The sequence below is a fragment of the Talpa occidentalis genome, unplaced genomic scaffold (genome assembly GCF_014898055.3).
Source record: "Talpa occidentalis isolate TD23 unplaced genomic scaffold, MPIMG_talOcc4v2.1 talOcc4.8, whole genome shotgun sequence".
Classification (NCBI taxonomy): domain Eukaryota; kingdom Metazoa; phylum Chordata; class Mammalia; order Eulipotyphla; family Talpidae; genus Talpa; species Talpa occidentalis.
The window spans coordinates 107,799,335-107,824,972 of NW_023605194.1; the positions used below are offsets into that span (position 1 = coordinate 107,799,335).

At 38.0% G+C, this 25,638-nt stretch overlaps 1 protein-coding gene across 2 annotated transcripts in view; it reads left to right on the forward strand.

The window, feature by feature from the left end:
- IQCM (IQ motif containing M) overlaps positions 1 to 25,638 on the forward strand; it is a 437,801-nt gene that overhangs the window by 388,972 nt on the left and 23,191 nt on the right. Inside the window, exons 18-20 of one of the 2 annotated variants that reach the window (XR_008549806.1) lie at positions 1,190 to 1,356; positions 3,581 to 3,661; positions 15,674 to 15,810. The gene's annotated coding sequence lies outside the window, so the exon portion shown is untranslated. Of the gene's footprint in view, positions 1 to 1,189; positions 1,357 to 3,580; positions 3,662 to 15,673; positions 16,064 to 25,638 lie in introns of those variants that run through there. The other variant, XR_008549805.1, reaches the window with a different exon arrangement.

The following is a 25,638-nucleotide window of genomic DNA, read 5'->3' on the forward strand; positions in this document are numbered from 1 at the left end:
ACACTGTTTGGTGCTCTAAATATACAACTGTTTATAATAAGCTTCTCAGAGGCCAAAATAGAATTTATTGCTAGAACTCAGTTTGCTGTTCTTAGACAACAAAGTGATTGCTTTGTGAGTCACTTGGATGCCTTTCATCGAAATACCAGCAAAGTGCAGGGGAAAACCCTGAGTCATTCTGCCCCTTGCTTACCTGGTAGAGCACAGCAGCCTTGACTCTGCACTGTCCAGCTACCAGGGGACCCAGACTCCTGCCGGGGCAGGCTCCTACTCTGCTAAAAATCTTTCACATTCAAACTATAAGAAAGTGAAAATCAAAATCAACAAAAAACTATGAACCAGAGACACTTTTAGGGGGCGGGGGCGGGAGGGAGGGATTGGGGTCAGAATGGGGGGCTGCAATTGTATGGGAATATAACAATAAAATTTATAAAAAAAAAAAAAATCTTTCACATTCAACTCATCAATCTAGATTTATGGCTTCCCTGGGTTTTGGAGCAGTACCATGTTGGTTCTTCTGGGAAGGTCCTATAGGAAACAGTTAACCATACTGAAAAATGACTACTTAATGTATGTTTTTAAAATGTTGTCAAAGGGCCTCCCTAGTGGCTCAGTGGGTTGAGCACAGCACTGTGAAGCTGTCTGCAGCCTCAGCAGAGTGGGTTCAATTCCCGGCCGGCCAGGGAGATTCCCACATGGTGAAGCAGACCTCTCCTGCCTCACCAGGTGCTCCCCTTAGCAGTGTATTTCAGTAGATCCACCTGTTCTGCTCCCCACTGTCTCTGGTGAATCCTATTGCCCCCCGCACCTGTGGCCCCAGCTACTGTAGAAATAAAAAAAAAAATCTTAAAAAAATAAGTTAAATGTCATCAAAAATAGTGTATTTAGAGGATAATTTATATATGTATATGTTAGTAGAAGTAGTTTAAATAAAAACTGTTTAAAGAAAAAATACTAAACATATGCATGTATATTATATATATTGATAGAATGTACCATATATGAACAAATTTAGAATTGCATGTCAATATTTTCATACATATTTTCCCAAATCCAAAGCTAAATGGCCTGAAATCTGTATTATGTGTGGCGCATGTGCACAGTCCCTCACCTCAACATGTGTATATGGGTGACTTCCCATTTATTTCAGGGAATAAGCAACTTTGCATTTCCTATTTATGTTATTTAGGTGGATACAATGTTATGAAGATTGTGAAATGCAGTAAGTGAGACAAACTGTATGCTAGCAAGACTCTCCGTGACCTTCCAGCTTGGCTGACCTCATCTTCCACTGACATCTTCAGACAAACAAGTGTGACCTTCTGGTTCTAGATTCAAGTTCTCTTAGTAAAGGAGGTAGGAGAAAATTAGAGAAGTTAAGCCTTTCTGTGTTTTACCAAATATTTTCCTCATATTTAACGCATTTAATAAAATTTTGTAGATCATATAACTTCATTTAAAAATGTCAAATATCAGAGTCAAATTGTAAAGCTGTTTTTTTTCAAAATTTTCATTCTAAGCAAAAAAAAATTATACTCATTAATGTCCCCATTAAATAAAAGAGATAGAGGCCACATATAATTTTTAAAAAGCTAGTTATTTTCATTAACCCCAAGTGTAATGTCCAGTATTAATTTCGTTTCTCAGCACTGAGTAGAAATGTTTATATCTGCATTACCAATATGATCTTATTTGTTGAGTCTTGAGCACCACCCAGATATCATCACCGACTTACATCGGACAACATTTACTTTAATGAGAATTTATTGAGTGACACTTAAGGCTGAAAATATAATAAGTGGTGGACAACTTAATTAAGTTTAATAATTCTCACAATGTCCTCAAGGAGTTTACATTTTGGTGCTTTGAGGAGGGGACACAGATTTCCAAGCGAGTCACTAATATAAAAATCATATAGGGCATCATATAAACTAGGTGTTTTAGGGCAATAGGCGCTTAGGTTTTCAGAATGGAGAAGGAAAAATGATCACAAATTAGTATGAAAATATTCTGGAATGAAAGAAAAGTTAGAATGGAAAAATAGGAAGAAAGTAAAACAAAGGGAGGAAGAGAAGCTGTTTTGTCAGGATTTATGTATGAAAATAAGACAAATATCCAGCTAATGCACTCAGTTGATATTCCCATACCCTCTACCACAAGGGGAGAAAAATGTCTATTTTTAGTCCCGGTTTGATTCCAAGCACCTGACACAGTTTCCTGGTATATGGAAATTAGCACTGGATAAGCATTTATTGAGTGGCTTCTCCCTGTTTATCTCTCTCTCTCTCTCTCTCTCTCTCTCTCTCTCTCTCTCTCTCTCTCTCTCTCTCTCTCTCACATTACACACACACACACAGAGATTACTTTCACCTGAGGTTACTTGGGGCCCTGCAGACTTAGGGAAAATTTTTACTACTCCCTTAACTACCCATGAAGCTGAAAATTGAGAGTCTTAATCCAGAATTGGGGTTATTACCAGAAATGACTTTTCTGTATGAAATAACTATGTATTTGGCAGGGAAAATGCCTAATTACAGAGCATCTGCTCTTCATGTCCTTAGTCCCCTCTTCTCTCCTGAAGTCCCAGGCCACAGTCCCATTCTTTAGCTCGGGAGATATACCTTAATTTTATCTTTGTCTTTGCTATCCACAAGCCTATGTGGATTCCCTGTATATAATTAAATTTGTTTTTTCTCCTTCTAATCTCTGTGATGTTAATTTGGTTATTTGACCAGCTTGCAAAGAATCCAGAAGGGCAGGAGGAAATTTCCTTTCCTCTTGTATAAGTCAAAGCACTCATATTTTAATTTCCTATTTGCTATTAACTATGACATTAAGTAAGCCTACATATTTTCAAGGAAACAAAGTAGAAAGAGTAAATATTCTGAAGGCCTTTTTTTTTTTCTAAAGACCTTCTTTTGTGTGTGGATTGTGTGACATTCACTCACTCCCTGTCACAGCCCCATAGAGGTAATACCATATTCTCCATTTGCAAGTTTGCAATTGAGTCTCCAAGAAATTGAATAACTTGCCCCAAGCCCCTGCTTAGCAAATGGTTGGCCAAGATTCAATCACCTTCACATTGCCAGCCAATCATTCATTTATATATCTTGAAAACATGGATCCATTTCATGATTCAAAAGATCGTTTTGAAGATTTAAAGAATAACTGACTACTAAAATGCTTAAGAAATTTTAAATCATCTACGTATTTGTGTAATGCTGGGCCCCTTTCCTTATATTTCTTGGTTGATTTCTTGATTCTTTAATTCAGGATTCAAAGAAAAGTTTTGAAATGCTTACAACGTTTTACAAGATGAAAATGAAAAATTTTACAAAAATTTTTTGACATAGTGTCTAATTCCCTTTGATTCCAAGTCAAGTGTGAGACCAGCACGCTGGGCCAGTGTCTGTTCCCAAGGACTGTTCAGCTTGGGCATTTGTAGCCTTTTATTATCACCACTCTAGGTCACCCTGACATTTCAAAACAACTGCTTTGTCTTGCATTTCTAGTGGGAGTCTTTATTAAACTAAGGTACAATTTGTTTTTAATTATTATGTCATTCCACCTTCATCTATAGGATGACATTCTCGCTAATCAGTGATAGCACTACTATTCAAGACAGGAGAGGAAGGTGAAAGGAGAACAAGGCGATTACAAGGTGAGTCTCTATTTTCAAAGCATCACCTGAGGCTTCATTCAGGTAATTTCAATTAACTTTTATGGAAGTTACTCAGTTAAAACTCCTGCAAATGCGACTGTAACTGGATTCAGGGCTCTGGAGCTATACAACTGCTGAGAATTTAAACTATCATCTTTTCAAATGTACCAAAAATACTACTCCCAAGTCTGACCTATGTGACATGTTCCCTATGGTCTAATGCAAATTAAGATGACTGTGATATAAGGATCTTTGGGAGCTGGGTCATAATGGAAGCATTAGCAGACCCTTCACTACAGAAGCCCAGCAGGAGGCCATTAAGATAGTTTATGGAAGTGCTAGTGCCAGCCCAAAAGCAAATGGCAAAGAGCAGGAAACATCAGTGACTGTAAAAAGAAAACAAAACAAAAACACAATAAGAGACAATGAAGACATCATTAAAAACACAAAGGCAATAAAAATGCCTGTGGTGTGTTTTCCATTATCTGTGACCTTGGTTTTCATTTTGGCTCTGTGTTCATTATCGTTTTAAAAAAATAGCACCTCCTACTCCTAGGCTCTCACATTCTTTAAATGAATCCCTAGAAGGGGAGGGGCAAAGCTTTAAACTAGCTGTCAAAAAACAATTTACTGTAAATTATAAGAGTAAAAAAATTCCTGCAAGGGTTTTCCCTCTGCTCTCTTCATTATTGTCTCTCAGGGAATCCACCCAGGTTGACAGGAAGATAAAAATTAGATAGAGGCCTTTTCTGCTGTTTTGACTGTTCATATGTTCCCTGTGTGTTACTCATATTAATAAAATCAGTTTCCTACCTCAGAAAGACAGCTGGTTAGTAGAATGCCATGGCGCAAAAGAGGTATCTTAGCCATGGTTAAACTGTCAGGTTATCCCAGATTAGAATCACAAAGAACAGTAATATAGCTGTAGAAAAACTGACTCCACTTGGATTATAACCAAACTTGAATGTGATTTCCAACAAACCCTTTTAAAAAATAACAATTCATAAGTTCCTCAACTCCTGTGTTTAGTTTTTCCTTCTCTAGCTTTTATCCCCTTAATATAAAACAATAAAACATTTTTTTTGCTTGTAGTATAATCAAAATATAGGTATTGTTTACTCTGAATGAGGTGAGAAGTTGGGGCTAATTTCTCCACTATTTCCCATCCAGAGACATTTCATTCCGGGTATCCCAAGGTTAAATTTGATGTCAGCACAGACACCAGGAAAATATCCCCATTTCTTGCATTTGTCGCGCATGTATAAAAGTAGTCTTTACGTAATCTTTTTTGTAGAACACTAAATTAAATATAACCACAGAGTCTGTATTTTTCCAACATTTACTTGATGTTTGATAAAAAGTTTGGCAACTTAATTCTCATAAAAATGATTAAGGAGAATTATATTGGCAAGATTCAGCTATCAAGTAATGTTTGGGAAAGCAGAAGGAGGAAGATAATTAATAAAAACTTCTCTCTGTGTGTCTCTCTCCCCTCCTTTACACCCACACCCCGTTCGCTCTGGGCTCACTCTTGCTCTTACACCTTCTTTCACTCACATCAAATGCCATTTCTCTCATCAAGTGAGACTTAGTCAAAATTTAGACCTGAATGAATTATGAATGAGCCATAATGGGTCTGCTTTTTGTGATCAGAAGGAATAGATTGTTTTATTTTCCTCAGAAATAGCTACTTCCCAGGTCAATTAAATTTTACAAATACTTTTTGTGCATTAGCAAAACTTTTTTTTTTTAACCTCAGTTTTCTTTTGGTGCAATTCTAAGTAAAAGATCTATATTTTAAAAATCATTACGTTAGAACTAGGATATAGAAATTATTTTGCAGAGAATGTTATATTCCTCTTTATTTTTAAAATCGTTCAAATGTAACCTACAGCACTCTTAAGGCTGGTTGAGTATACCTGGTGTGGTTCAGGACATGCTAACCAAAATACAGCACCTTGGCATATTGAATATTTTTTTTGAAGATTATTTATTTCTACAAGAGCTGGGGTACAGGCCAGATGCGCGGGAGGGTGAGAGGATTCACCAGAGACAGGGCGGGGAACAGAACCGGCAGACTGACGAAATGCACTGCTGAGGGGAGCAGCGGGCATGACAGGAGAGGTCTGCAGCACCATGCGGGACCCTCGCTGGCCGGCAGGGATCAAACTGGCGCTGCAGAGGCTGTGGACATCTTCACAGCGCTGAGCTCAACCACCTGTGCCACCAGGGGAGGCCCCATATTGATATTTTAAGTTAAAGGAGCTTAAGAAAATCAAAGTCGGAGGTAGTTTTGACTTTTTCCCCCTTCCTGAAACAGGGCATAAGATCCTCATGCAAAAGGTGCCCTTCCTATACTAAGTAAAGAAGCATTTTTGTCTATAAAGACAAAGGGACCCCAAGACTCCAAGAATCTTACAAAGTGGCCTTGCTAAAATTCCCCTAATTGACTACACTGACATCATACTCTCTTGGGGGAAAACTTTAATACTGTAACAGAAGACAAATGGAGAGACTTCCCAAGGTAATGGCTAGAAGTGTTATACTAGACAGATGACAATACATGTACATACTTCTATTAATGTAACACAAACTCAATTAAGGTCTATTTAGCTATTTGAGGAGCCCAATAAAATTACTTAAAGAGTTATTTGAAAAATAAAAGTCCACAAATAACTACAACCCTAAGTGGGGAATAAGTGGGGAACTTGTCCCCCCAGACTTTAAGATACGTATTCTAAAATGCAGTCTGGATTCTGAGCCGCAAGGTGTGTGTTCACATGGAATCTCACCAACTTTCTAGTAGGTCCCCAAGGAGGACACCCAAGGAAAAGAGAATGATTGAAAAGATGGAAAACTGTGCCTCAGTGAGTGAGGTAAAATAATTCCATACTTTGTGTAACTATTACAAAACAATTTCACATTCGTGAAAATGTGAGCTCATGAAGATCTGTGTCTGGCCAACGAACTTAGTGATTCTTCCAACCTTGAGGAATAATGTGTAGAGACAGGGCAGAAATCCCCTTAATAGCCAACATATAGAAATGATGGAGAGTTGTCTGGGGGTGAGAGCGGGCGCATGGGACTGATTGAAATACGTTCCCCTCTATAATGATATTCTATCATGAAGGTGCATCATACATCATTGAGCCATTTACAGATTGCTGGAAAAATCAGTTTGTGTTTAATTTTTTAGCGTAAATTATTTTGTAACCATTTAAATCACTTGATTCCAGTTTCTGCCTACCATCTATGTGTCTAATCTATTGTTTACAAGCGTAACAAAAAAAAACCCACAAAGATTCTTTCATATAATACGTATTTGTGATGAGCATTTATTGGTATAGTGAGCAAGCTCACATTTACCCTGTGGAGGATTAGCATTATTTACTTTGCCCAGTAGCTTTCTTTCCATTTGTTTTCTGCTAATATTAACTCTGAATTTGAGAGCAAAGAGTGGAAGATCATCAGATTCCCTTTGGAGTCACATGTTACCACTTGCATAGATGACTGAAACCAGCTTGGAATCTCAAAATATTTTCTATGAGAGGACAAAACTCACAAACAGGAAGCCTCCTGAAGGCCAAGTCCAGATCAAGGATTTTGCTATTGCCTATACTTATTCTAGAATCTGGCCTAAAGTTTACAAAACTGATCTTTTATTAGAAAAAAATTAAGACTCTTTTGTCTCAAACTCAGTAGAATTTGTACTTAATGTATTAGAATAAGAGTAAAGCAAGTGTAATGTATAAACTTGCCCTAACTTCCTTTCTCTCTTTTACTAGTATTTCCAGCTTGGTGTTGGAAAAATATTTTTAAATATTATGCAAAATGCCTCTTCTTTGCCTTCTCAAATAGTATTTCTCAAACTAACCAGATGATTCTCAAGCTATTTATTGTTTTTTATTTCATTCCTTCACTCATGCATTCAACAGATATTTACTGAGGGCCTTTATTTTGTCATTCAGAGTATTTGACCCAATGGTGAGTGAAATAAGCAATATTTACGACCAAGCAAGTTTCATGACCTATGGACAATGACGTAGTTACAGATTGTGATGAATGAGTGCTATCAAGTAAGCAAAAGAGCTATGATAGAAAATAATGGAAAGAAATGACTTGGGTTGGGGTGTTTTCACTGGTGAGCCTTAGTGGGGAAAACCGTGTGATTTTTTTATGACATAAAAATATTTTGATTTAAACTTCAGTGACAAAACCATCGAAATACGAGAATTGCACATGAATATTATTTAGTGAATCGATAGAGAAAAAATTATCACAATTCTATGAAGTCATCTTGATGTATCTCACTGTAGCAAGTAAAAATTCCATGAAGACAGAGACTTGCCTTGATGGTATTGTCATTAGCTGACAGTAGATTTGGCGAGTCTCATTTTAGTCATGTCCCTAAGTAAGACATAATCCCTGGGAAGCCATGCCAACCAGTATCACATCAGTAAGATTACACTGCTCTCGGCAGGATTTCCAAGACTGAGTTGCCCAATCACTAGCATTCCAGATGATCAGCAGAGAAGTTCTACTGCAGAACGGTTAAGTCACTACTTTTTACTTCTTAACCATGGACCAAGGCTTGTATGTGTCTGGATAAACCACTGAAACTTCACTAAAAGTATAAATGAGGACAATGAGGACCTGTCACAATTTTAAAAAGACGGCATCCCAAACTATTTTAGTAAAACAGTCATTTATATAAAAATACATTACATCTTTCACAATTAATTTCTCTATCTCAATATAAAAATTGCCTTAGTTTATGCTTAGGACCAAGTTCTTATAAAAGTAAATAATGTCATTTTTAAAAGATAAACTACATTTGCTTAGGAGATTTGCACACACACACCAAAAAAAAAAAAAAAAAAAAAAAACAAACCACGCCCCAGCAAATTTCTAAGCCACTTGAACATACACCACTTCTTCTGACTTCTCCATCTATCAAATGCAGCTGGAGCGATTTCAAGATTATTTGTTAAGAATGCATCTAGCTCACAATTTTTAAAGAAAGTATAAGTTCCAGTCAATATATGAGCTAAATGACCCTTTATTGCCACATAGCTCTTATTACATCTCTTAGAAATCAGCAGTGTAAATATTCCACCCTGTGTCAACTAACACAGAAACTGGTAGAACTAGGTTGCTGGAAACTTGGCATGGTGTGTAAATTCACAGGAATCCATCAAGCTCTTTTATTATTTATACTGTAAGATTTGTAGGCTGTCTGTAGAGTAACAGGTGTAGCCTCTATGGGTCGACAACCACTTGAATTATGCATGGCAAAAGGAAAGTAATATCACGCACACCAGCTTTGTATGGTTCATTTTGGAGAATAACTTTTTCTATAAAGGTTGCCTGAAATATCTTCCTTAGCAGTGGTCCATATGCTTCACAAACCTAGGATTTAATCCTGACATCACCTTTCACTAGTTCCTGCCTTTTGGTTTTGGTGCTATTTTAACTGAGCTGAACAAAGTCTTAGTTTCATTATCTGAAGAATAAAGAAAACGATACCTTCATAATGAATTTCTAGATAGTAGAACATTAATAACTGTGTTCTACCACTTAACACATATTAAAAAAAAACTGCATGAATAGATAAAAAGGACAGGAATAGGAAGGTAATTATTTTTATTTGGAAATGACTAAGGTCAAACTATGTTACTTCTTTGAAAGGCTGTATATTTTAATGAGTCTTTGTCATGATGTATTAATTTAATACTGATTCCTGATATCATCAAAGGTAATGGCAGAGGATGTGGTTGTGTGAGGAGGAGAGAAAAGGGGCAGAACCAAGACACTCTGCAGGTCCTTCTCTAGTTTAGACTTCTGGCTGTCTGACTTCACAACCTCTGTCATTTAATAGTATTTGGACAATAAAATGCTGATCAAAAAATAGCTTACTGAGGGTTGTGTAGCTATTACAAACCACTATTCGTGAAGGGAATCTCATCTGTAAGAATATATTTGAGGGATAAGGAAGGCTGTGACTTGACTGAGGTTTCCAGTTAGTAAGGGAGGAAAAGCCACTGGGATTTACTCTTCAGATGTCACCAACGGAAATGCACTATCATCACAATAACAATACTAACATCCACAGTTCCTGAGATGTACTCCTTGCCAAGGGTGCTGCTGAATGTGTTTTATATGTAATGGCTCTAACCCTAAGAGTGAGACGCTCATGTTGTCTGGATTTTCCAGATTGGGAAACTGAGATATAACAAGGTGAAACAACATGTTTGAGGCCACACAGGGAACAAGGGTAAAGCCAGATCTCTGACTTCAATGTTCAGAATTATGTGAAACATAAACGACTTCTGTAGAACAGACTACACAGACACACATTTCAATACAATAGGGAGAGAGCTGTAAAGATACACATCACAAGTTAACATAATCAATGCTGCTATTATTTGAGTAATTTTTTCTCATATAAACTTAAATATATTACTTTCAATGATGAAAAAACCTTTAAAACCACGTACTATCTGATTCCATTTAAACATATTCTGTTTGTAACTAAACACTAGAAGTCAGTATAGGGATGTAGGTAATGACTAGACTGGGGATCAATGAGGCTTCTGGTAATAAAGGATATTGCTCACGTTCTATTTCTTGACATGGAATTCCTTTACATGGGATGTTTAGTTTGTGAAAATTCATCTGTCTGTATACTTCTCTGTTTGCGTAAGTCAGTAAAAAGTTTACCCAAAACTGTAAGCAAAATGCCTTTACTTCCCTAATAAAATAGTTTTCCCTCTGCAAAAAAAAACCCCCAAAATACAGTGAAATTGTATAGTTTAAATTTAATGGGATTATTTGCTTCTCTGTAAACACCTCTGTGAACAATTTTGCTATGGCTCCCAATTCGATTGAGACAGTGACATATGAGAGAGATGAATGTCTACCTTCCTCCAATAAAAGTGTTTCTTTTAAAAATAATGGAATGAAATTTCCATAAATCTTGTCAGCTCTGTTTTGAAATTTTCTTACTATGACTCATAAGCATAAAAACCAAAGCTGTCATGAAAGATGGAGAATCTAAACAAAGTTGGGAAAAATTGCATTTTTAAGTCTCAACATTCTGTCAATTCACTTTATTTTTGTGACCTTGATCTCCCTAAGACATAAATATCACGTTTATATCTGAGTGGGAGGTACCATATCAGGTGAGCCACATTCTTTATAAGAATTCACTTTTTCCTCAAGTGATAATTTATCTCATTCTTTGCATTCTGTTGTGGGTGCAGATATAACTCATAATCACAGTTTTTTGAGTTTGAAGAGAATGTCTCTCTCTTAAGGGCCTATGCTGATAGCTGAGTTAAAAAGCAGCAATTCCAGAACACGTTTCTTCCACAACTTCACGCTTGCACATCTGCCAATTGCTACTGGATTTGTCTTCAAGTCAGGAGCTTGTCTTCAAGTCCAGAGCTGGGACTTGTTAGTTTACTTGTTTCTTAAGTGCTTGTTTGCTACAAATGCCAAGAAGACAATAATTCTCCCTCCCCAAATAGTCTTGACTGGTAAATGCCCCCTCATTGTGCAGAAAGCTAGTGAAAACCCCACTAAGATACAGCAAAATCAGGAACCAAGAAATGTGAATACAAATTCTGGGCAAGAGAGAGGGGAGGGGAGAAAATGAAGAGAAGGAAGAGGACAAGGCATAGGAAGTGGGGTTGATGGTTTGCTAAAAGAGGAAGGGGCACAGGAACCAGGACAAGGTTGAAGGAAATGGAAATATGAGGTGCTCTCGGAACTCAAGTGTGTCTCAATGTCCGAAAAGATCTACCATTGTGTGTGCTTGAGTGTTCCTGAGAAGAAAGAAAGATGTGGACAGAGAAATGAGCACACGGGCATCACAAAGACAGCGTGAGTCTTCCCCAGAGCTCGGGAGAAACTAGTTAGTTAAACTCTTAAGTGCAGCCAAGAGAGACTAGAAGCAATTGTCCATCTCGGCAACGTTTGACAGCTTTAGAGTTGCATGTGCATGAAATCAGATACTAAATCCTGTAAAGAAAGCCGTCAGAAACCCTATCTGTTTTCACCAAGGGAAACATATAATATTAAGAGAATTAATTGGTTACCAAACAGACAAGGAATGGTAGACAGAAGGATCTCAACAGCATAGGCAAGGACCTCTCACACAAACAAGAAGATGCTGCTTTTTTCCTGAAAGTCAGGGCAACCTATAAAATCTCTACCAATGAGATTGTAGTGTACATTGTAGAGGAAACTTTCTATTTTAATTTTTCTGTCATGGTTTTCAAAAGAAGACATTCCAATTAGTAACGGACACATCCCTCAAGGCTCATGTTTTTGCTTATATTTCAAGAAAATAGAGTATTAGAAATACACTGTAAAACTCATAATTGAAACCAGTCATTAAGCAATTTCAGGCAATGAACTGAGCAATTAGCACCTTTGTTACCAGACAGCTGATAGAAATGGACTAAGGAAATCAGAGGAGAATAAAAATAGGATATTTTGAAAGAAAATTATATTTCAGTGTTGGATGAAAGCTGATGGACACTGCCGCTGTGCTGCGGCGGGAGCTGTATTGGTTTAGCTCTGGCTGCCGTAATTAAGACCACACACCGGGTGGCTCAGACCATGGAGACTGATTTTCTTATGGCTGGGGTGTAGAGGCTGGAAGTTCATGATCCAGGTCCAGCATGGTTGTATTTCTGGAGGCCTCTCTTTCTGACACGTACACAGTTGCCTTTTTCTTTATCCTCGCATGGCCTTTCCTTGGTTCTTGACTACAGAGGAAGAGGAGTCACCCACCCCCCTCCACGCTGGTCTTTAATTCCATCATGAAAGCCCCACCCCCATAACCTAATTAACCCCTTATGCCCCCACCTCCAAATACAATGGAGGCTAGGAAGACCCACCCTCTTCTACTACCCTAAATGATCCTCTCCATGCCACCTACGGAACCACTGGGCCCTCTGTCACTCCTAGGAGAATCACAGACATGGGACGGGGCCACAGAACATGTTTGTATGTTTATAATCACACAACGAAAACTAAAACCCTTGCAATGATCTCTGTGAACCTGGTGTTTCTGCTGAGCTGCCCCTGCTCACAATACCTCTCGCTTCCCTCAACAGCTTACCTGCTCTGTTTCAGCTTCAATGATTTTTGGAGCTCACTGAACACCCTAAGATTGTTCTCATCTCAGTGTTTACACTGGCTGAGGGGCTGAGGCTTCAGTTCCTCACTGTGTGAGTGTGAGCCTTTCCAGAGGTTTCTACTTGGCCTCGTTCTATGAAGTCATATGAGTTTACCAAGCCAGTGCCCCAGGAGAACAGAGAACCCAGCCTGGAAGTCAATGAGATTTTGTCATATCCTGCTGAGCAAGGCAGTCACAACAATCTGCCTGGGACTGAGGTAGAGGGACAGAGACCCCAACACTTGTAAGTGTCTTGTAAATGGAGCATGGGACGGACATATTGTCGTGTTCATCTCCAGAGCATGTGACTTTCCATAGGTCCTGGCTTTTCTTCTTGCATTCTCCACGTCCTGTGACCCCTCTGTGAAGTTTCCTACACCCTCTCTTTCTCACACCTACTTAGTGGGCTGTGTCTCAGTCCTTGTTATTCTTTTTCTGCCTGTGGACCAAGTCTGTGTCGACAGTGCTCTCAGGAGGTTTGATTTCTCCAAACAACAACAACAGCAAGAAATTGCCAAGATTTCTCCCATGAATTACTTAGTTCTTGGAGAATCACATATTTCTTTTCGTGACCCTAAAATTCTCTTTGATCGTTCCCACTTTAGGCACTTGAGTTCTCTGGCTAGCTGCTTCTGGGTGACATATTTTCTCACCTATGACAGCAATAAAGAAAATCTAATATTTATTTGACTTTATTGAAGGAAAAAAAAGCAAAAATGACAGGTTAATTACTACTGAGAGCTTGAGAGGAAAATTGATATTTCCCTTAATTGTGCAGAAATGTGGATGACGTGATGTTGTATGGGAGACTCTATTAAAATCACCGCGCTCAGACCTGCACTCCTATGTTTATAGCAGCACTGTTTACAATAGCTAAGCTTTGGAAACAACCCAAATGCCCAAAAATAGATGACTGGATCAAGAAGATGTGGTACATATATACCATGGAATATTACTCAGCATTCAAAAAAGATAAACACATGCAATTTGCAGCAACATGGATGGCGCTGGAAGGGATCATGCTCAGCGAAATAAGCCAGAAAGAACAAGAAAAATACCGGATGGTCTCACTCATAGCAGGAATCTAGAAAACTTAAATAAGGGACCAGGAAAATGAATATAAGAAAGTGAAAATCAAAATCAACAAAAAACTATGAACCAGAGACACTTTTTGGGGGGTGGGGGGCGGGATGGGAAGGATTGGGGTCAGAATGGGGCGTTTGCAATTGTATGGGGGAATATAAAAATAAAATTTAATATTTTAAAAAAATAAAATAAAATAAAATGAAAAAAAAAAAAAAATCACCGCGCTCAGAGTTACAAACATCCCTCATTGGGCAACTTTCCTCTTTCATCAGGTTAAGGACCATAACTCCTTCCCTAAATTAAGTCTTGTGGGATTGGCTCACCAGCCCCGCAGCCCAAGACCTACCCTCTTCCACTACCCTAAATGATCCTCTCCATGCCACCTCGAAAACCACTGGGCCCTCTGTCACTCCTAGGAGAATCACAGAAACAGCTACCACTGTGTTCCTGTAAGAGTTGGGACAGGCATTTCTGTTACAGAAAATTCAAGACCACAGTCCTGGTCTGTATATTCGTCCAACGCCAGGGGCGTATTGATTCTTCCTCAGAGTGGAAGGAGAGGGTTGAAAAGGATAAGGCTCTCTGTGCTTGAGATTTTCAAACACTCTGCCCCCAAACATCTCAGCTTCTGTTCAGCATTAGTGATAAACACAGAAGAGGGAGCTTGTGTTCTGCAGCCTTGCACACACCCTGCTGGGATTCAGGTTGCCAGACTCCTCTGCAGACACTGTCAACCTTTATGTTATCCTCTTGGCGCTCTCCCGCTGAGCTTTAGAAAGAGAGAATGAATTTCGTTTCTTACCCTGTGCACAAGGTTTATCACCTCTCTCCCCACACACCCTCCTCTTGCTTTGACTGGGATAGAGCTGGGAGGCAGAGACAGTTGGTGGCTAGACATTCTCTGAACTGGTTCTTTCACTAATCCCTGGTAGGCAGGTGGTGGGCTTTCTCAACATAGAACATGAGCTATATTTGTTCTTGGCTTTGGATCTTAGCCACATTTCTGGAACTGGAGTATCCGACTTCACATCCTATTACGTACATTATAGAGCTTAACATACTGATACTATTAATCTATATAATTTTTCATTAAGAATTTGTGCTATAAAGAGATACCAGGATGTCTCAGGCAATGTGAATCTTTCAATTCTGAAATGCACCTCTCCCAGTCATAAAACTGGATTCTCTTACCTAAGTCCACGAGCAAGCACACTGTTGTGTAAGCTTATAGTTTATATTCAAAGACTTCCTTGGAGATGACTCCTGATACAAAAAAAAAAGAAGAAGAAGAAGAAGGATTACACTTCAGACAGAGTAGGAAAACCTCTCTCACATTCACCCAGGAACGACCAACAGCCTCACAGTATTTCTTTCTTACCTTTTTTCTCACAAAAACCAAAACTTACAGTTTTCTTCAGCAGAAGAAGAGAGAAGAAGGGTCATAAGAAGCTATAAATTTTATAACACTCCCTTAACAACAGACCCAGTGAATCTTTTCTATCCTATTTCTCTTGGGTGGCGTCAATACAAACACAGACATGGCTGTGGCCATAAAGGTATTGATAAAGCTATTAATATAGATATACAAAACATGCACCATGACACTCGCTATTGTATAAACTTTATGAAGTTTGTTGCATGATATTCATTTGGTTTTCATTTATTTTGTTGTTTTGTCTATTGCTACACACACAAAACTCTTCAGTTTTTGTTTTTGTTTTTGTTTTTGTTTTTTTCAGGGAGAACTAACTGAATAGGTTAAATTCATCCATGTTTGGCTCTGAGACCAGGCAATCTTGGATTTGAATTCTGTTCTGCCACGGCATCTTCCCTAACCAATGAAGAAGCAGTTCGTGAAGAAGCTACTTGCATGGAGGTAGCTGTTAGAAGTACCAGTTTCACTTTGAAGTGTTCTGCATGAAAGTTGAAGTGAGGAAGTGATAAGTGCCTGGGTTAGACGCAGTGCACTCGCTGACCAAGTCTTCCTCAAGTTCTGTCAGGCACACTTCGAGGGTTGAGGCAACAGCCATGAGCAAAAGTGACAAAACCCCTGCTCTCTAATGCAATCTCATGAAAGGAGGCAAAGAATAAATGAACTAAAGAAGTAAAATATATAATGTGCTAAATTCTATAATGTTCCTCAGGGTTAGGAAGAGGAAAATGAAGAATGAGATCCAGCAATAATTTGAGGACCTTGCAAGCTCAGACACATGAGCTTTAGTTTTATCTTTCATTAAAGAGTTTGTGGAGATGCTCACGAGGTGGCCTTCAGCACTGACATCAAGTGAGACTTTTCTTGAACTCTTTCCTCACTGCAGCTTGTTTTCTGTTGTAAATTGAGAATGACCTCCATATTGGCAACACCCCAGCTCCACTCGCTAAGGGAGGGAGAAATTTAGGTCAGGAGACTGGTGTCTGGGCAACTGGATGTGATTCATAAATTTGCAGTAATTGCTTTTAATCTACTACCTTTTTTGTCCTAAAACTCAGACCTGAATAATCAAGCAACTATATATTAACTTTACCCAACAGACCTTGGACCACCTGTCTGTTTCCTGTTTTCCTTGCCAAGCATCCCTTCTGGGAAACACTGATTGGAAACACAGCAGGATAAAACTCATTTCTCCCCTTTCTTTGTTCCATCTGTCTCTCTTCTCATCTGGGAGTTCTCTTTTCACTTCCCCATTACTTCTCACGTTCAAGGCTAAATTCTCCACCTGTGCCCTGGATCCACTGTTTCCCATCTTCATCCAGATGTAGCTCCTACAGAAAGGCCTACTCTTTCCTATTTTTCCGTTATCTTAGGTCTCTCCCTCTACTGAATCTTTTAACGCAAACTAAAATATTACCATGTCTTCTCCACTGAAAAATCTTTCATTCTCTGGTTAATGCACTTCCCCTCCGCCAACCAAGCTCTCTAGAAAACTTGCTGCATTTCACATACTGTCCTGCTTACCTCCTACTGACTTTTCAAAGCACAGATACATAGTTTCTAGCTATCACTGCATTTGAAACTGGTTTTCCCCAAGGTCGTTAGATATACTAAGCATGTTCACTCCTCTCTGTAGCACTTGACATTATTGGCCATAACATTCTTGAAACTCATCCCTCGTTTTCATCCAAGAGAGTCTTCTGTCATCTATAACACTCTGATAGACTTTATTAGTCTTCTGTTTTCTTTCTTATGTCCCCACTTTATATTTATTTGCACAATTTCCATAGCTACTTGATAACTTCAACTCTCTAGAGGCAAACACCTTTTTTGAAATTCTTACATTTTGCTCCATGTTATTAAGTCAATTTGACGACAATTTCTGTTACCTATGGTCAAAAGAATTCTAGCCAAACTCTCACCAAAATAGTTTTGAAAAATGTGTGCCTTTTGGAACGTAAACATCCAGGAGGCAATTAAAAAGGCAAAGTGTGTTTATTTGGGACCAAAGAATTAGGGATAGGCAGATTCAAGTAGAATGTGCCCCAAGGAGAGACCAAATCAGGTATTTTTATGGGAGGAAAAGGTGAGGTAAGTGGTTAAAGAAAAGAGCTGATTAGTGTTAAGGCTTAAACTATTCTTCGCTACACATAATCATAATTGTTTACTAAATCTCTAGCAAGAGTGAAAAGGGAACTATCTGATCAATTAAATCATCTGCTAAAAGCCCATAATCATTAGTTCTCCAACAATAGTTTGCATGAAGAGTTCCCAAAAAAACGACTTTTGGCCCAGTTCAAAGGTCTTTGGCCCATTTCAAGTGATGCAGTTTCTCTGTAATGGCTCCCAGCTCCATTTTTAAAGAACTTCACAGATGTCAGCTTTTCAAACAAGCCAGCCATATGTGACAGTTTGTAGTTTTCCATGACTTTATCAACACTGGGTATTGTTACACTTTTAATTTCTGACAATTTTATGGGTGTGACATTGCAGCCCATTGATAGAAATCTGTGTGATGTTTTATCTGTAATCATATAATGCAACTAGGTATATTTATTATTTATAATTTATATTTCATTTCTTTTTATTCTCTAATTACACTGCCAGTACTAACCAGTGCAGTCTTAAAGAGACATATATCACGACATCAGGTTAAACAAAATAAGCTTTTCTTTTTTATTTTTTAAACCTTTTTTTAAAAAACATTTATTTATTTATTTTATACAAGAACCAGGGCACAGGCCAGATGCGCGGGGAGGGTGAGAGGATTCACCAGAGACAGAGCAGGGAACAGAACAGGCAGACTAATGAAATACACTGCTGAGGGGAGCAGCGGGCATGACATGAGAGGTCTGCTGCACCATGTGGGACCCTCCCTGGCCAGCCGGGATCGACCCAGCGCTGCAGAGTCTGCAGACAGCTTCACAGTGCAGTGTTCAACCGCCTGCACCACCAGGGGAGGCCCAAAACAGACATTTCTTAAGAAGTCCAGAAGCTGTCGGCCTGGGGCTGACGTGGTGCTTGCACTTTAGGACTCAGATGTTGTAGCTCCACCCTCCACTCCCATGGCTCATAGCAGCCTCCCCATCAGCAGCAACAAAAAGGAGGGGGGAATAGAAAAGGAAGAAAATCATGGGCAGGTAACTAACAGGAAGGCTCTTGGAAGCTGCCACATGAAACTTGCAGATACATTTCATTATACTGGACTTAAACAAGAGCTTGAAAAGTGTGAGAACAGCAAGGTAGAGGATGCCACTATGATTTTGAATTTTGTTAAACAGCTTTTGCATCAACTGATGTGTTATTTCCCTTGACATGGTCAAGTTGGCATATTACATTAACATATTTCTAAATTTAAATCATTTTACTGTTCTCAGGATAAAGAATGGTTATTCTTGAGGTCGATTTACATGTTCACACACATGGAGTATGGCTCAGTTTACTATGTTATATGTTTTTTTTTTTCATCTATTTAATTAATTATAATGGCTAATAATTTTCCTTACATTAGTTGCAGAATTGTTAGATAGTTCATACTTTTGGGCTCAGGGATGCTGAGGGATCCCGATGTTCTTGACTTCTATACAGGAAAGGATTCATACAAAAATCCATATAGGTGAGTTAGAGATAAAGATTTATTGCAGGTGAGAGTAGACTCACAAGCATGAGTGTGGGCAGATTCAGAGGAGAATTCTGCCTTGGGTCTTCAGGCTGCTGATATAAATTCTTGCTCAGTTTGAGAGGGCCAGGGGCTCATAGATGGGATCCTGGATGGATTTTGACATCTTTTGCTTTAAAAAAAGGGGCAGGAAGTTAAGGATGAGAGAATGGGTTTTTGGCCAATTTAGTTTATCAAAAGCATCTGACTATTAACCTCCTGTTAGTGAGATGAGATAGAAGTTTTACAACTAGTGGCACCTGGGGTGAAGTAAAATACTAGGGTTTGTGCTGTTTTTCAGAAATACTTGGGGGGTGGATAGTGGCTGCAGCCATTGTGCTAAATTATTGTTATACTTTGATACCATAAGACTAACTGAGAGGCTTAACTTTTATATCTGAACTCTGAAAAAATTATCTAACAAAAGGATTATAGAAAGATCTGAACCTGTTGAAAAGATCAGTTGAAAGATCTGAACCTGTTGCTCCTCTTGTTTGCAGATTTTTCTGTAATGATTATATGTCTGTAATTGATATAGATTTGCTTAGGTATTTTATACATAATGGGTACATTTAGTTAACTTACATATTTCTAGATAATTGCCATTGTTTTTAAACTCATTATCATAAATCTTCTCATTCTTTTCAATAATTTTTAAAACCCTCAATATTATTGATATCTCTAATGTAGTATTCTTTTCTGTTGTTATCATCTATCCTACTTTACAATTCTTTATCATCTAACTATCCTACTTTACAATCAGTCAACTATCTGTCTATCAGCTAGCATGTCTCTTTTCCTGATGACCAGTTTTGTCTAAATTAATAATATTTTTCTAAAACCAGGTTTACTTGATACCTTTTTTGTTTTTCTTCCATTCCATTACTTTTTCTTCTATTCATTCTTTTTTTACACTTTCTTCCTTTTACTCTTATTTTTGATTCTTAGATTGTATTATTGATCATTAATGCTTAATCTATTTCAATTCTGTTTCAGTTAGGATGTGCTCTAGGCTAATGTAAAGACAGAATTTTAACTGCATTTTCAGAAATGATTTGGCCAGGCCTTTGCTGATGGCTTAAAGGCTTTGGGGCCTAAAATCCTTCCATTTTGCTCCTCTTCTTTCCCTGGGGATTTGCTCACATATGCATAATAGAAGATGCCGCATTAACGCAGCCTTTTCTTTAAGGAAGTAACTCATTAATCCAAATATCACTTCCATTTACTTCTATCTCATTTTCCAAATCTATGATGAAGAATAAAATTCACATCTGCTGTTTATGTTGGCTTACCTAGGTTGCACACACACACATGCACACACACATAATTTTTAAAATGAAATAATTCATCATGTTATATAGATCTCCACCTCTTGGTCTAGGTTCAAATTCTATCTCTAGTACTTAAAACCATAGCATCCAACAAGTCATTTAAACTTTCTGTAACTTGCTGTTCTCATCTGGAAGATTAGGGTAATAAAACATTTTTATGAGGTTATGGAGAGACTTTAAGTAAGGTATACAATTCAGTCTTCCACTTGGTAGCATTCAGCCAAAGGACACTTCTTCAGACTTACAGGAAATGTCCCAGTGAAGATGGAATCACCAAATATAATTCCCAGGAAATTCAGAAGAAAATGCTTTGTGATTCTCTTGTAATTTTTCTGCTTTGGGAACAAAGCTCATTGGTTTTTAAAGGTGACAATTCTCTAATCATGGTACAGGGAGATAAATACTGTGTTTTCCTCCAGGGAGACAAAGAGATGCAATAAATGCTTAATGTGATTTTCTTCAATGCCACAAAGTCAGTGGCTGTAAATCTTGAACACAAGTTGAATCATTGTTGACTTGTTATCTCCTTAGGGTGCTTTGGGCCACATCATTAAACTGTATCACCTTCATTGACCTAATTTTATCATGGAGTCCAAAGAACTAAAATGAAACAAAAAGAAAATTTTAACAAAAATCGAAGGGTTGTTCTGTGTGGCCAATCTAATGTTTGTGCTAATTCCTATAAATTGGTGTTAATTTGGTGCTCATAAGAATGCACATGAAGGCAACTAAATGTTGACTGTCCTTTAAGATGCTTTATTCCCAGAAGAGGAGAGGGACTGTGAGGAATCCAGTCCAAATGTTAATATTTGATTTAATATTCACAATGAGCAATATCTAAGAATAAAATGAGAGATGTTATTCTTCACAAAACTCATTTGAATGAATTTTTGAAATATAGGTTCAGAGTTATTAGCTTTTATCTCACAGATCAGTATACTTAAACTTTAGAATTCAAGCATCTTCCCTCTCATACTACCTGAAACAAATATCTACTGTATAAAACATTAATCAGTATGTGAAGTAATTATTTTCCCTTGACTGAGTATGAAACAAGATCTGAAGTCTAAGAAATATATCTTTACCCAAACTGAGACACAGTAATATAATTAGCTTTATACCATAAAATTCTATAAAAAATCTCATCTAGGACAAAATATATTAACTCTAAAGTTATCAATATGACCATAGGAGGAACATGAGGAAAGAGTCTGAAGATTGAGAGAGAGACAGGATAGAGAAGTGGGGTGGAGAGACAAAGACACAGAAAGTGAGAGAGAGAGACCCTCCCACATCTAAATGAAGTACCATCTGCTCACTTGCTTCATCTCAAGGCGCTAATTCCAGAACAGGAGACAGAGAAGGCAGGAATACAGTAACTTCACAAAATATCTGGAAACACTTCAGTCAACATTTAGTTCTTCTATGTAAACTTCTGTTTTCTTCTTAAGATGCGTGAGGTTATACCATTGGAAAAATGAGACTTTGAGCATTTGCCTTCTTTTTCCTGCCTTGATCTGTCCCTGGGGAGCTGTGACTGCTCAGAGAGGAGCTCAGGGCAACAGGAAGGGAGCCCCCGCCGCACACAGCCCAGATTGTTGTCATCTTCTCAGGATGTAGGTTTTCTCCCCAATGAAATGTATCTACCTTTCAAATTTTAAATCCAGTTTTATAAAAACAATGTAAGCTTTCTAGTTCTCTTCCTCATACTTTTTTTCTGATCACAGGTATCATTACTTGATTTCCCAAGGAAATTAGCTACTCCCAAGCTCAGCATTAACCTTTGTTGAATGCTGTCTTAATACAAAATGCCATAAACAGGGTATTTTGGCAAACACAACTGTTGCAATAGTGGTGGGAATAGCTTCCACTGAAAAAAGGAAGAGGGAACTTTGAGGTAATAATGAAAAGTGAAAAACCCAAAGGAAACTTTTATTCTGACTGGTAACTTTCTTCTTTGCACTGCCCCTCTATGAGGCTGTTTGCGGTCAAACACAGAGTTGAGCTCACAGCCAGTCTCCTTCTGTTCATTCCTGCCGTGCGGGGCAGAATCTGTGTGTGACACTGCAGTCTGTCACATGGTCTGATTGTAATCCCCACACATTCAGCATTAGCCATACCAAGTGTAAGGAAGAGAAGAACAATATCCTCCACACTTAGTTAAAATGTCATGGAAAACTGTGAAAAACACACACACACAGTGTTCTGTGTGTCCATTTTTCAGCACGATGTATTTTTAGTTGTCTGCAGCCTGCAAGTCTTAATTCAAAGCAAAGAAAATATCAATGGGCTGCATATGGTACACTTCTTGGCATCTTTAAACATATTTGAACTAAGCATCATCCTTACAGTATTTCCCAGCACTAAACTATCACTGCTCACTGAGGACAGCTCCTCCAAAAAAGGAATGGAAGGCCTGGAGAAACCATAGCCTATATTCCTCCTGTCTTTATGGATGCTCTTTCTCAGTCTTTCAGCAGGTCCTTCCTCACCTCTTTCACCTCTAACTGATGAGAAGCCCAAAGTCCATATGTTGGTTCTTCTTTCATATTTATGCGCCCGCTATAGACAATCTCATCAGACCCAATGTCTTTATCATCTTCATTTTGATAACTCAAATTCATATCACTGACTTGACCTTCTCTCTTGAAATTTAAATTCTTATATCCAGCTGCCTACATTTCATCTCTGCTTGGGTGAATAAAAGGCAGCTCAAAAGTTAATTTCTCAAATATGTCAGCCACTAACCCCCAAATCTGCTTCCCCAATGAATTCATGATAACTTCATCTTTCCTATTGTCTGCTCCTAACTTCATAGTGTTTCTTAATTCCTTTCTACTTCTTACAACCACTTTAAAATCATCAGCAAATCCCACTCACTTATGTTGAAATAGACCAAGAATTCACCCACTGTTTCTACTCACAACTGCTGCTGTTCAGTCTGACTGGTCTTTCAGCTTCTGCCACCTGCCCCTCCCCACCCGACCTCCTTCAGTCTGTTCTCAGCAGTAATGAGTATTCTTTTCAAATGTAAATTTAAATCATGTCCCTCTTCTGTGTTGAAAACCTTTACCTCACTCCTCTGTCAAAGTAAAAGCTATAGTCCTAACCCCTTACATGACTTCCCCTCATCCATTACCTCCTGGTTCCTTCAGCCTCATTGGTCTTCCTAATGTTCCTCAGGAACATTCCCAGTGATGTTTAGTCTTTCTTGATCTTTCTTGTGGGAAGGCTCAGACTTCAGACACCTGGAAGCCAGCCCCCTTATTTCCTTCAAGTCCTTTCCCAAATGTCCTTTCAAAAGTCACAGTGACTCTTCCTACCAAGCTATTTCAGTTTCATCTCCCAGCCCAGAAATTATTATATATCTGCTATCTCCTTTGTAATTTTTGATTTAACACTTGTCATTGTCAAAACACTCTGTACTTAACTTCATTTTTAAGTTACCTTATTTGCTGACTTTCCTTGCCTTGAAAGCAAGGTCTGTCTCTCTCTCTCTCTCTCTCTCTCTCTCTCTCTCTCTCTCTCTCTCTCACACACACACACACACACACACATACACACACACATTTACACCCAGCACCTAAACAGTGCATGGAACATAATGATACGAAACACGGGCCCCAAAAAAGAAGAGATACAACAAAAGAAAGAAAAGAGACTTCATCATTTTCTTTAGTGCTTGAAAAATAACTTGTTAAGGGGGAATGGCATTTTAATCTGGGGGTTGCTTTTTTTTGCGTTGCCTCATTCTGAAAACATACATGCAGTTTCCTAATGACTACTATACTCCATTGTATTTGCTTCATTTTCCTGTTTTATTTTTCTCTCATTTTCTTTTCATCTCCTCCACCATCATCTTGCAAAATACCCAGTGACAGATATTGGAGGATGAGAAGGGGAAGCAAAGCATAGAAAACGGTGCAAGATAAATGAGATTAGGTTGACATCCTATACATGCACACACACCCCTCATTACTTTTTTCCACTAAGCAAACCCTGATGGCAGTAATACAGATAAAAATGCTCAAGTGTGTTTTTCTAATTCTAATATTTTTATTAATCTCTAATGTTGGAGTACTACAATCATTTCTTAAATGTTGAAAAGGGAGCAATAAGTTGACTTTGCAAAGAGGATAGGATTAGCAAATTGATAGGAGCAAAAGAGTCAATGTTTAACACAAATTTGACTTTGCACTAGATTGCAAAGATGGCAGGAGAGATCGATAAATAAAGGAGTATGGTTTTTATAATACACTAATATCAATATTAAAACTTTGATCACTATTTAACAATATGGGCTATACAAATGAAAACTAAAGTAAAAATAGAATAATTAAGCTTTCTACCCATTAGCCCCAAAAATCAAGTTCTTTACTCTCATCTCCTGAGTCTTGTGTTCTGAAGACCTAGCTGGGTAAACTGCTTCCAAAATGCACAATGTCTTTCAAGTTTGAAGAATAGCTAGTACAAAATGAGTGGGTAAAAAACACCAGTTAGAAAGAATATTCCATTTTTCCAAAATGTGCAGTATATATATTGTTTGAAAAATATCTAGAAATTGTGATATTTTCTATGTCATTATAAAATTAGTCTACAAAGCACTGTTATTTATCACTGTGTGGCCATTAAACTCACACTGTCATCCAGAATTGCATGAAGTAGAAGTGAACACCAGGGTGGCCCCCTGTCAAGGTGAACATACAAAATATGTTGGTTACTATTCCAAATCTAATAGCTGTTTTAGTCCAGAAATATTTACCTTTTGTAGGCTGGTAAGTCAAATGATAATAATGTTTTTTTTAATATAGAATATGATACATAGCATTATATAGGGAATTAATTGCATGGAAATAGTGTTAAAATATTCAGAAATATTTGTGACACATAATGTTTTTATTTAAGCATTTGAATCCAAACAAGATCTCACAGTTGGTCTAGTAACTGCCATAATTTCAAAATTGTGATGAGAACAGAATTTCTATATCTCTACAATACATGCAAATACAACATCATGAAAATATCTGTGAGGTCTGGTGGGGACAAAGTCAGAGAGTTACAACTAATAACATGCTTGGTTGACTATGTCCAGAATGGAAGGAAATGCAAAAATGTGAGTTATACATTAGTAAAATTTAAATGTACCCGTGAATTCTATCCACAGATCTCTTGAGAATAAGTGGTCTGGATGTAAGAATACTTGGTTGAGCATCTCTACTGATTAAGGACTTTTAATGCATCAAAATGGTGATTTTTGAGTCTGTCAAATCACACTTAAATGTG